This window comes from Ammospiza caudacuta, chromosome 3 (assembly GCF_027887145.1).
Source record: "Ammospiza caudacuta isolate bAmmCau1 chromosome 3, bAmmCau1.pri, whole genome shotgun sequence".
Lineage (NCBI taxonomy): Eukaryota > Metazoa > Chordata > Aves > Passeriformes > Passerellidae > Ammospiza > Ammospiza caudacuta.
Window position 1 is genome coordinate 41,597,121 of NC_080595.1, and position 12,522 is coordinate 41,609,642.

Below are 12,522 nucleotides of genomic sequence, written 5' to 3' on the forward strand. Positions count from 1 at the left end.
GTCCTGCCAGAGGTGTGACTGACAGCTGGCAGCTCCCTGCAGAGGGAGATCTGCCTGTGCCCTGCGGTGTGCTCAGCCTGCTGCTGCTGCTTGTGGAGTGTGTCACCGAGCCAGTCCGGCCTGCTGAACAGGCAGAACCTCCTCTGACAGCAGTGCCTGGTGCTCTGTGAACTGCAGAGCTGCTGTGCTGGTACAAAGAGGGAAGGAGAAAGGAATGGAGCCACTTCTCTTGTGGGCGTGAGCAGGTACCCCTGCAGCTGTGTTAAACTGAAGTCTGTGGAGGAAACCCTGCTATACAACAAAACTCAGAATAGTTCTGTCTTGGGATTCGGGACAGTTTCTTTCTCTGAAGTGACAGTGCAGTGTTCTAATTATATGCATGGACATTGTGACCAAAGTTGTCAATATTTATTGAAGCGACCACTTATGGAAGAGGTTTGGTTTATGTTTAGGATTCTACTTTCTTGTTGGCATAAGAGGCACATTTATGTAATTTTAATCCAAATGTACAGGGTAGCATTTAGCTGCCTAGGCACTTGAGTGTTCTTGCTATCTTGGCACACCTGGAGGAAGCAGGAGTACATCTTTGAGGAAATCTCCAATGAAGATTCATCCAAAGAATTGAAACAAGAAAGGGGAAATAAGAAAAATACTAGGCATTATCATATAAGTACTTGATACACTATTTTTTTGCTAAGGTGAGGATTGCACAAAGCACTTCAGTTTATGTATGAGGGCTGTTGTAACATTGATTACATCCCTCCCTCTCACCCTGTTTTTTCCAGTTTGACTCTGCCTGCTCTTGTCAAAACTTGGTTGTTATTATTTAGTTACACATCCAAATCACAAAGAACCATTCTCAAGAATTGCAAAATATAGACTTTGAGTTAAAACTCTGGCATTGAACCATGTCAGCTTGGTCCTAGCAATAAAAACAGCTTTGCTTTCTTGCACAAGGCCTCTTTCCTGCATTTGGCTGCTTGTAGCCCACAGGTGAAGTTCTGTTGGCAGAGTGTCACAGGTTTAAGTTATATACTCTACCCTTCCCTTCCCCAGCCTATCCCTGAACCATTCTGAAAAAATCAGTGATGTTGAGTGTTTGTTTTCAGCTCTTTTAATTTTTTCCTTTTTTCCCCCCTCATTTCTCTGAGCAGTTAAACAGTTCCTTTATGGCTGTTTAAAGGAACTTTACTTGAAGTTACTAAACTACTACCTAGGTATGTTTGGTTTGAGTCATGACTCTCTTTTTTAATTGCTTTGACAAACAGCAAAAACCTAAAGATCACAATGTCCTAAAATAAAGCTAACAACGTATCATTATAACAGTAATTCTGTTTTACACTGCAAGTCTCATTTGACTTTATAGAAACAGTAGTTACTTCATGTTCTTAAACTGAGGTCACATTTTTGTACATACAAGAAGTTAAAAATATAAACTTGTTACTTTTTTACTTCATTTTTGGGGGGAGGGGAGGAAATAGGGAAGAATTTTTGTTTTATTTTCTTAAATTTGGCTTCTGTGCATAGTTGTATGCTGCATCTGAAACTTGTCCATTATATTGTGGGCTAAGAGGTGGTGCTTCTTAATTTTCTTGGCACACTGAGGTTATCTTAATGTGTTCAGTGTAAGTTTACGTTAAAACTGTTCTGTAGTAACATCTTTGTACATTTCGTGCAAAGCTTTGGAGTTAGTGAAATTTCACTTCCTTTACTAAGTGCTGAGAAGTCTCAGAAAAGATGTTAATGTTAGTAATGGTGTATTATTGTAAATGTTTGCAGCATGGGAAAATGGGGAAGAAAAATTCTCTCTTTAAAAAGTTTGCAGTTATTTTGTAACAAAAAAAGCAAAGAGTTGTCAGGAATATATTGCAATTTTACAAAGTTTTCTTCAGTGTACTCCCTTAAGACCTTCACTAAGATTTACGCAGAGGAACCCCTATTGATATATGTTGTATTTTTTATCTTCATGAGAGACGTGTGCAACCTCTCCCTCTCTTGGGGAAATGCTGACAGCAGAATGGTCGGATTTGCAGGCAAGGGCTGAGCCATGGGACTCGGGAAGCAATAGGCAAATGGAGAGGAAGGAAGTGAGGTGTGGATGTGTTGGCATTAAAATGCAAGGTAGCAGCAGCTGCTTATTCTGGTACTTCCAAAAGGTCACTTAGCTGTTATATTTTTTCTCCTCTTGATATTTCTTTCCCCTTCTTTTCCTTAAGAGGTCTGTAAATTCAGTTTGGAAAGAAAATCCCATCCCTTATTCCTGATTATAAAAAAAAATTTGAAACTTCACAAATTTATGTATGAGTTATTGTAGTTCTGTCCACTTCATAGGTTTTAAACGTAAATGAGTGAAAGTTTCTGGAATTCATGTTTAGATTGAGCAGGAATAGCACCTGAAGAGAAATGTGGGTATATTTTGATGCATCTTGGCCCTTTTAGTTTGTTTAGCATCACGTATCTGTGAAGCTGTCATAAAAGAGCAGGAGCCCAGGGGGTTGAGGATGAGTTTAGCTGCAAAATAGATCAATTTAACACTGAATTCACATTATTGGTGAGGGGAATGCTAATGCATTGGCCAGGTTTGCTGTGTGAAGCAGCAATCAAGTCAAAACAAGATAGAGGAAATAAAACATGCAATGGAGAAATAAAAATGGCTGAGATGCCACAGTTATGTGCAGCAGTTACTGTTGTTGAAAGTTACATGATAGTGCTTCAGAAGAGGAAAGAAAAATGTTCCAAAACACGTACAATTACGCTACTAGCCTAGGAGCTGATCATGCATTCCATTGAACACAAAAGTATAATTTGTTTAATTTTTTTTTTACTTGGCCAAGTTCTAGCGTCTAATACAACACAGAGTGCAGTTTTCCAAAACAGCATGCTGTAAATGGCATTCCAGATTGGAGTCAAGAACAGTGGTTTGGGGTTGGGGTTTTTGTTTGTTTGCTTGGTTTTCTCTTAACCATTAAAAAAAAGATTCTCAGAGAAATACTTGGGAGTGGTTTACTATGTACACTAAAAGACTGAGAAACCAATGAGCAAGCAGGTTTTTTTCCCCTGTAAATATAGTTGAGGAATAGTGATAGCACTTCAGTGTAAAAAATACAATAAATATTCCAAAATGTGAAATCACTGCTCAGATGTTTCCCTAAGCTCCCAAATAATTAAATCAGAGGTGCCTGTGATCCTGTCTACAATTTGTGTTTGCTGCACAGATGAAAATAAAAGTTTCATATTAATAGAAAAATGAAAAACTAGGATGATCATGCTGAAGCTATAAATAAGGGTAAAATAAGGGTACACCTCACTATGCTATTTATGTTTTACTTAATCATTCTCAACTGTAAACACACAGGAACCTAGCTCCTAATGAAGTCCTTTTTGGCTGGGCTAGGGTTGCCTCCCTTTTTTTTTTTTTTTTTTTTTTCCCCTCACTGTCCTGGCAGTGGTTTGCAGGAGGGCAAAGTGGGAAGTGTCTCCTTCTGTGTTTCCGTGGCCCAGTACCAGGGCACTCCTGGAACACCACTGGGTGATGTTGGTGACCTTTTACCTTAGGCAGTACTAGGATCTTGATGCTCAGTTCCTGGATGTGTACAAACCACTGGATAGTTAGATTGCATTTTATTAGAGTTGCAGCTTCTCTCTTCAAGCAAATTTCTTAAAGTTGCCATTTGCCATGCCTTGAGTTAGTTTTGGAGCATGTATTAGATTAGTCCTTTTGCATGTCAGCACTTCCAGATCTCCTAGTATGAGAAACCCAGATGGAATATGGTCATCAGATTTCAGTTTAATTAAGACTATTTTGCCTGTCAGCCTGAACTTCAGCAGAGTTTTAGTTACCTTGATAAATTTTTGGGTGCAATAGAGATGTGTTAGCAAGGCTAGTACCTTAGTGTCCTAGTCTTCTTCCTGGGTAGAAGGAAGTAAAATGGTAAATTAAAACATAATACTGGAATACTACTGAAATAAAAACTCAGATATAGAAAAGAATCTTAATGTACTTAAAAGAGTAAATTCCATAGTTTTATATAGTCACTATGATATTAGTGACATGTTGGTTCTCTTTTAAGAGATACCTTTTCATGTTCATAAAAACTGATCCATTGTAGACTTTTCTATTACATATATATTTATATATAATTCTAATGTCCCATTAATTATTTTAAAAATAAAAATTGTAAAGTGTTTGAAGTAAATTGAGTAATTTACTATGTATGTGTGGTATATAGCTGCTGCTTGATAATAAGGCATATAAAAGAACACTTTTGTTGTCTTTTCTCCATCTAAAGGTGAATAGTGGAATCAGCTTTATACTTATTAATAATGCTCATAAACTCTGAGGGAAATATGCAGAAGTGATTTTAGAACAGTTGCAGGTTATTTTGAAGTTAATTTCATTAGTGACTGATGATAAATGGACTTGAGTCATGAGTTAAAACACACTGCCTATAGAGAATGCTCTGAGCAATGTGTCCACTTTCACAGGTTACGTTTTATTGATTGAAGCCTGCACTGAAAAATGTCTTTTGTACCTTGCAATTCAGAATACAGAGGTACTTCCCTTCACAAAGCCAGCTAAAGCTAACTCTGAAGAGTTGCATTCAGGATTTATGGGTATTTAATTTTCTTTCAAGGGAATTTGATGTTTGTTTAGTGAGTGGACAGTGTGTAAAAAGAAACACAATATTGTGAAATTTTTCATCGTGCTTATTCCCTTTTCTGTAGAGGAATAAACCGTACTTAGATATCAGTGTAACTGTATCCATATAAAGTTTACTGTGCCAGGAATACTGATAAAGTGTTAAAACTCTTACCTGTAGTCCAAAGTCAGAGAAATGAACACTCTCACTCCTCTGCCTGGGTGAAGTTTCTTCATAGTAATTTTAAGTATCAATAGTAAAAGTTGCATTCATTTCTAATGAATACGTCCAGATATTGAGTTTACGCTGTGCATTTCATGTACTAAATTCTCATTTATTTCCCTGTGGATACTGATGCGTGCAAAACTTTTTTACTTTTATCCCACAGCCGTGAAATACTCAGTAGTCTTAACAGGCTCTGGGCTTTGATAGCACTCGAAAATACAGCTTGTTCCACAGACCTTATTTTTCACCAGGGCACAACTCGAGAGAAGCCCGCAAGCAGAGGTTGCTGGGGACATGCAGGGCTGGAAGCGATTTGGCACAAAGTTCCCGGCTTTGCCCGAGTTCCTGCGGGCCGGTCCGTGCAGGGGAGCGCTCCCCGTGCGGCGCGGCCCTGCGGGGCGGGCCGTGACACCCATGGTGACAGCGATGGTGACAATGATGGTGACAGGGCTTCCTATTCTGTCTGCAGCCCCCGGGGCTGTGGCGGCCCCGGTTACTCGTGCTGGGAAGCTGAAGCGTCCAGGGCGCTGTTGGGAGCATTTAGGAACCATTTTGAGTGCAGGGCAGATCTGAACTTGGGGCGGTGCCTGAAGCGTCCTGAGCGCAGTGTCTGTGGTGAGGCTTTGGGACAGAGAGCAGAATCCTCTTGAGTCATTTAAACATTAGGTTGCTTCATGCCGCCAATTTTTTTTTTTTTTTTATTTTTAGAACAATTCTTAAAAGATGCTTTAGATAATGTCCTTCGACAATGTTTGACAGCTACTGGCTAGTTTAATGCACGCTGGAAGACACCTACTTTTTCAATCCAAAATTGCCTTGCTGTACAATAATACAATAATCTTGCTGTACAATAATAATTTATAATTAAAGACTCGATAAATAGCACTAACTTGTTTGACAACCAAAACAACAAGTGTGTGACTGTTAATTTAAGCCATTGATCCTCTGTTTCTATAGGTGGAAACTTTGGTCAGGAATTCTAAATGTGGAGTAAGCTGCTGTTCTCCCTGACCAGGTGCTGTTCCCTCAGCATTCCTTTGTAGCCGTACTTTTTTTACCAGCTTTCTGCTTGTGAACTGCTGCCATTAGAAACTCAGTAGGAGCAAAAGTCTGTGTTAATTTGCCTGACTGTAACTGCACAATTAAAGCAGTTTATCAGCAGGGGTTAGGACAATCAGTGTGTTCTGATGCTTCATGTTATAAAATTACTTCTGTTGTTCAAACAGATACTGTAATTGGTGCATCATTTTAAACTGGTTTTCTTCGAGGCTGGCTTGGAGTTCCATCTGATAAAAACCTCCATTTTTGGTACTTACCTTAGCCCTTATTTTGTTTGCAGGCCTCATCTAAATTAAGAACTTCTGTTAAAATGTTAATATCAGGACTGTATCACTCAAATACAGTTTTGGAGATGGAGGGGTTGTTTTTTAGGATTTTTTCTTTGTTTTGTAGCAGCCAATCCTGTCGAGACCTAAGATTCAGTCACAAAAATGGAAGGAGGAAGCCCCATTTAGAGTTATTACTGTAATGCTATCATTTAATGCACAGATGAGCAGGTTGCTTCACACCAGATAACAAAGATGCCTGTGTTCTGTCCCTGGCACATGCATAATTGGGTTTCGCTTATGATAGTTTCATGAGACGTGGTGAGACAGCCTTTTAAGGGGATTGTTAAAATATGGTGCTTCACCTTCTTCTCCTTTTCCCAGCACTGACCTTGGTTGACTGTAGCCCTTCATGGTTGCAAACTCCCTTGCCCAGCAGAAGATGAGGGGGAAGTGGGGAGGCATCTGCTGCATCAGCATGTGGTGTGAAAGGCTGCTGTGCTGCTGGGCCAGTCCCAGAGGGAGCAGTGAGGCAGTGAACCTTAGGAAGTTGTTGCACTGCCCAGGAAAGGATGCAGTAACACAGCAGTAAGAGATTATTCAGGGGATTTTTGCTTCATTACGTCTGGATTTCCCATGAATATGGATCAGCTGATGTGGAATTATTTGTAGACTGAGTGGTTTATTCCTTGCACAATGTTACAGAAATCTTCTGTCTTCTGGATGTTTGTCTTGAACTATCTCTGCAGCAGAGAAGCCAAAAACTTAAAAATAAAATTCTGTAGCTCAGGTTGGCAGAGCAGTTGCAAGAACAGAAGTTTCATTAAACGACACAAGACAGACAACTCTTCAGAGGTTGGGAGTATATGACTTTAGGGCAAAGTGCATTCCTCTAAGATTCCTCTGACTTGCTTTTACCTGCTCATCTGTGTCAACAAAAGGTTGTAAAGTAAGATGTAGACTCTATTGCCTGGTTGATTAATGTTTCTTTTCGACTTATTAATTCAAATATTGTTGCATGGCTGCAATACATATCATGTCTTACGTAAAAATACTAAAATTAGATCAGGATTTTATTTATGACCTTATTTGTGACTTTTTTGCTAAATTTAACTTCTGTTTCAGAATTCTTTAAAATCAACATGTTAGTTCTATTTTTTTAAATCCACACAGTTTCTTTTAAACTGTTCTTTGAATTATTTTTGAAGTTTTGATATATATGTGTGAATGTTTTCATTGTGGAAAAGAAATATTCACCTAGAGCTACTGTCAATTAATGTACCTACAGCACAATTTATTAGACAAAATATATTGTGAGATTTTTACTAAATAGCTGAATTTCTTCTCTCCACATCTTACCTCCTCCATTTGACTCTGAAAAGTAGCTGTGAGTGATTATATTGGTTTTTTTTATCTTAAGATATTTTTAATTAAAGTTCTTAGTGTACTTGAATTAAACCTTTGTATCATTTGAAGGACTAAAGCTATTCTGATGCCTTTTAATTCTAGTGTTCAATTTGACATTATATGAAAACATTCTTCCCTTTTACTCTATCTTTTCTGTGGTTTTTGTCATTCAGTAGGGAGACCAGCTTGCTTAATAGTTTGATGAAAACAGAATTTAATAGCCTATCACTTCAAGATGAGTGAGAATACTAAGGGTAATTTTCAACACTTGCTTGAACTGGTGGCTTGACTTCTTTAAAAGTTCCCCGCTGCTGGTACTGAGCTGGTTTTGTATCTTTTCAGTGGCTTACATTACAGGAAATTGTATGAGATGGAGTGGAAAAAAGTGCACAGAATGGAAGCTGCACCTTTTTAATTACTATAGAATAGCCCATAGCTTTCTGAAAAAGGTGCCGTGTGGGAAAGTTGCTTCCACTCTTCCCACACTGTATGCATTCTTTCATTCTTTCTTTATTGTCTAACGGATGTTTCTCTGGCTGCATATAAACAGATACTAGCATAGTATTTTTTCATTACTTTTAATTTAATTTTTCTTTAATGGTATTCTGACAGTTGGAAGTGACTGGATCCTACTTGACCAGTTCTTAATTTTTCAATTTATTTTTTTGTCAGTTTGCCATACTGTGAAAGTCTTTGGGGTGAGAAATCAGATCTGAGGAGTTGTTTTAAGTTGATGATGAAATATTTTTGGTGACTTTCTTTGTGTTGATATTTTCCTTCTCCAACATTTGAATAATTTTTACAATTTCAGTCTACCTTGACACTTCTTTCATTTGGATTTGAAGCTGTTTGAAACGTACTGGCTAAACAGAGACCTGACTTTGAGGAGTCTAGAGGAGGTTTCAGTCATCTACTTTGCAGAGCTTACAGAAAGCTAGGAAGCTTCTGTCTCAGTCTTGTTCAGTCAGAAGCTGAGGAATTAGAAGAAAGCATTGGGATGGGATATGGAGCTGTAAATAGGAATAGCCATTTAGGCCCAAGATGCACAGATGCAAGACCACAACTTGAAGTTACTGTGGTATGGTGAGGTGTGTGGAAAATATGGGATACAATTTTACAGTGAGCTGGACTGCAGTAGTTCCCTAGAAGCAACAATCTTTCTAATATTTAAGTTTGATTTCATAGATTCAAGTCAGTTGCATCCTTTACCTGCTTTTCTGCATCTCCCTAAATCCCTCTCCTAGAAAATTCCTGTAGCTATGCTACTTTTTTTTTCTGCAGCTAAATTTTAGGACTTGTAGCAATATTTTTTTTAACTACCTAATACATTGGCCCTAATAGCGAGATAAATATTGAGCAGTCCATTATTGTGCATAGGTACTCTTAGGATTAATGAGTGTATATGCGCAGGCAAGAGAATGAAAGCAAATCTGTCTGCAGAATTAGGCTATATTTAAGGATACTGAGATTTCTGCCAAACAAGGAACACAGTGAAATTTCATCTGCCATTTATGTTGTCCCTAATGTTCTTTAATTCAGCAGACAAGATAGTTTGGTTATAATTAAGCTTTCCTAATATTGTTGTTCCCCAAGGTTGTGGTGTAAATCACTTTACTTTGTAGTTCATCTGTAGTACATCTTCAGTCTCCATTTTTCCTGTATAATTCTTCCATAGACAATCTCTGGGATGCAGGCAGACTTCACACTGCCAGTTGCTTCTCGTGCATGCAATATAATTTTGAATATATGCTGTTGAAATTTGTTTTTCCCCAAGTCTTAGGTTTTCTGATTTTCCTAATGCTGTTTCTTCCTTCAGTGTGCATGCCCTTCCTGCTGTGGTAGCAAATGTTTCTTTCCCAAAATAATTCTCATGACCATTTCTATTACTCCTGACTGCTTTTTCAATAGGTAGACCTGGCAACTTGGCTGAATGGATGAACAGTTGCTACTGAAGGACAAGGGGCAATGTGCACACTGAAAGAAAAGAAATTATGTTTAAACCTAAGAAAAAGGGTTTTTTATGTTGTTGTGACTGAGCACTGGTTGAACACTGAACATATCTCCCAGGGAGGGGATGGAGTGTCTGTCCTTGGAGATATTTAGAACCTGACCCATAGCAACATGCTTGAGCTGACCCTGCCCTGAGCAGGGGGCTTGGACTGGATGATATTCAGGGTTCCTTTCCACCCCAGAGATTTTCTGAATCTCTGAAGTGAACTGGTTTGTCTTATCTGCAATTCACTTCAAGACTGCCACATCTTGTAGTTTCTTTGTACCAAGTTATGCAATGAGGCAAGTCCTAGTAATTCTTTCATCCCCATCTTTTCACCATTTTCTCCCCCAAAAATTCAGAAGAAACCCTAATCAGCCTTTAAAATCTTGGACCATATTTCATGAGTCTTCAGAAGGATACCTTTCTACTTGTGTTCCAGATATATTCAACTTTGCTGTTCAGGCTTTACTATAACAAAGCATGGTTGAGAAAAGATGTGTTCAAGACTTGTTGCACAGAGGATTAGTTAAATAAAGATTTTACTTGGGAGAAAATATGTTTTTCCAAACCATCCTGTTAAAAAATATTTAAAAGGACAATGAGGTAGCATAAGAAATGGTAGCTCTTAAGTGCAAGAGGTTTGCAGGTTGCCTCTCCCATGATTGTAACTCTTTGTTTTGCACCTGACTTTCTGTTGGAATTAATAAGCTAGTAAAGACCTAAATTTCCCAAATTGGATAAAACCAAACCCATAAATAATGAAATATACATACTGGTATAACATTCAATTAGAATTCCCAATCAAACAAAAGATATATCTTAGGAAACCTTTAACCCACTAAGAAAACCATCTCATGAGACAGATTGGGAGCACTGGGTGAAATCATAACCCCAGTGTATTGAGGTTCATAAACATAAATTGGAAGCCCATTCCAAACTCTGTTTTTTCTTTTATTTTTTAAACAGTGTGCAAAATTTTACTCTTAGCCTTTTTTTCAGGCCTACTATGTGGTGTAATGAATAGCACCCTCAACAACAGCACTTTTATTACTGTACTTTATGGCCATAGAAGAGCTTATCATAGTCATACACTAATCAGTTATCTTACTGATAAGTAGTTTATATGTTTACTTCTGGTGTGAGGTCTCACCTTAATAATAGCTATGATTATAAACCTTACACAACATGTTCCACCAAAAAGTTAATTAGGGGGATAAAAAATCTTCAGTTTGTCCTATATGCAGCTTGTTTGTCTTATATGCTGCTTTTTGTTCTCTTTTTAAATAGAGGAAAAAATTCTCATGCTGCAACAGACTCATTTGGAGTACAGTGCCAGTGCTTGATGTAACATTAATCTGACACAAGTTTTGGAGACTTTGCACCATATTATTTTCATTATGAGAGAAAAGGATACACCACCCTGAAGCCCCTTTATGTTTGCTAACACTATTTACAAACATGGTGCATGGTGTTTAATGGCGTGGTAGCTAAAACTGCATTGAGGCATTCCTTGTCTTTCAGGAACAGAACTTGCTGCTTTACCTGGGGACACCTTTCCTTAACATTTGTTCCTCTTGGCCTTTTAAACCTTGTTTTATTTGTTTTGCCTCCCGTGTTACTGGGCCTGTGCAGGTTTCTTGCATCTGGTGTTAGTAACCAGGACCTTTCCCATTCCAGCACTGGCTCAGTGCCAGAATAGGTAGTTGCACATTTCTTCCTCTGCCCTCTGCTGGTTTAGGAACCTTCTCTCATTCTTCATACCTGTTACATATTATTTTATATACTACCTCATTTTGGTGTTGCTTGTCACCATCTTAAAAGAAAACAGCTCATTCCTGCTTTGGATTTAAAAAAAAAGGAATTGTTTAATAAGTAACAGTGGAGTTTTGATCACAACTGAATAAATAAGTTGCAAATGCCTTGTCATGGACAGTTCTTTCAAAGATTGTATTTCAACAAAGACGATGTTTTAACTCAGCTGCACTTTGCATCACTTTCTGTATTATATCATAAGTGAGACTTATTTTTCTCTTTGTTCCCAGCTTCTGAAATGGGCAGACCTAATTTCACAGCCACCTTTGTTAAAAAAATTGGCAAAAATAACATTAAAAACAACAGAACACACCACTGTATCTGATAGTGTGGAGTAATGGACATGTGCACGTTACATACATAGTGAAAAGTAGTTTCAAAGTACTGATTCCTTTACATCCACTTTTCATACATCTCTCATGGTTCAGTTCTCCCCCACCCCTTGTTTTTATCCTTGCATATTCCACAAAACATTTCAGACTTGGCTGAATTAAAAATGAAACACTCTGAGGAGCAGTGCTCCCTCAGGTATATATGAATACGAGGCACTGCAAATATTTGTTGGTATTAAATCTTGGAACATTTCCTCAATGTATTTGATTTCCTGGAGGAATTTTTCATGAAATTTGGGGAAAAAGACACATTTTCAATTAAAAAAATAAAAAAAGGATGAAGTTTAAGTATGAATTGTGGTTAAACCACAAGGGTTTATCTTACAAATAGGAGACGCTTCTATTATACTGAGCTTTTTAAATTTTAAATAAGTAGTGTTTGTTTATGTAGGCCTTTTTATAGATTCAAAGTTGTAATAAGCTTTTTATTGAGGCCTCATTTTTTAAAAATTGTTGTATTATATTTTAAATATTGTCAAAATTCAATGAAGTTTCATGAAAATTTAGCTAGCTTTATTAACTGTTTAAAAAAGGAGTTGGAAAATTTCTTGTGTGTTGTGTTTCATTATCCTGTATTTTGGAAGACTGGATACTTGAATGTGTTAGTTAAATTTATTGGTTTCTGTTGTTTAAAATTGAAATGCTTCTTTAGCATGCTATATCTTTCTGAAAACATTTCTTATATTTATCTTTGGGATTACTAATGCTATGGATGTGATGAGTACCTG

The 12,522-nt window shown here is 37.6% G+C and overlaps 1 protein-coding gene across 8 annotated transcripts in view; it reads left to right on the forward strand.

Annotated features, from left to right (window-relative positions):
• QKI (QKI, KH domain containing RNA binding) overlaps positions 1-12,522 on the forward strand; it is a 149,388-nt gene that overhangs the window by 86,779 nt on the left and 50,087 nt on the right. The gene's annotated exons all lie outside the window — the stretch shown is intronic.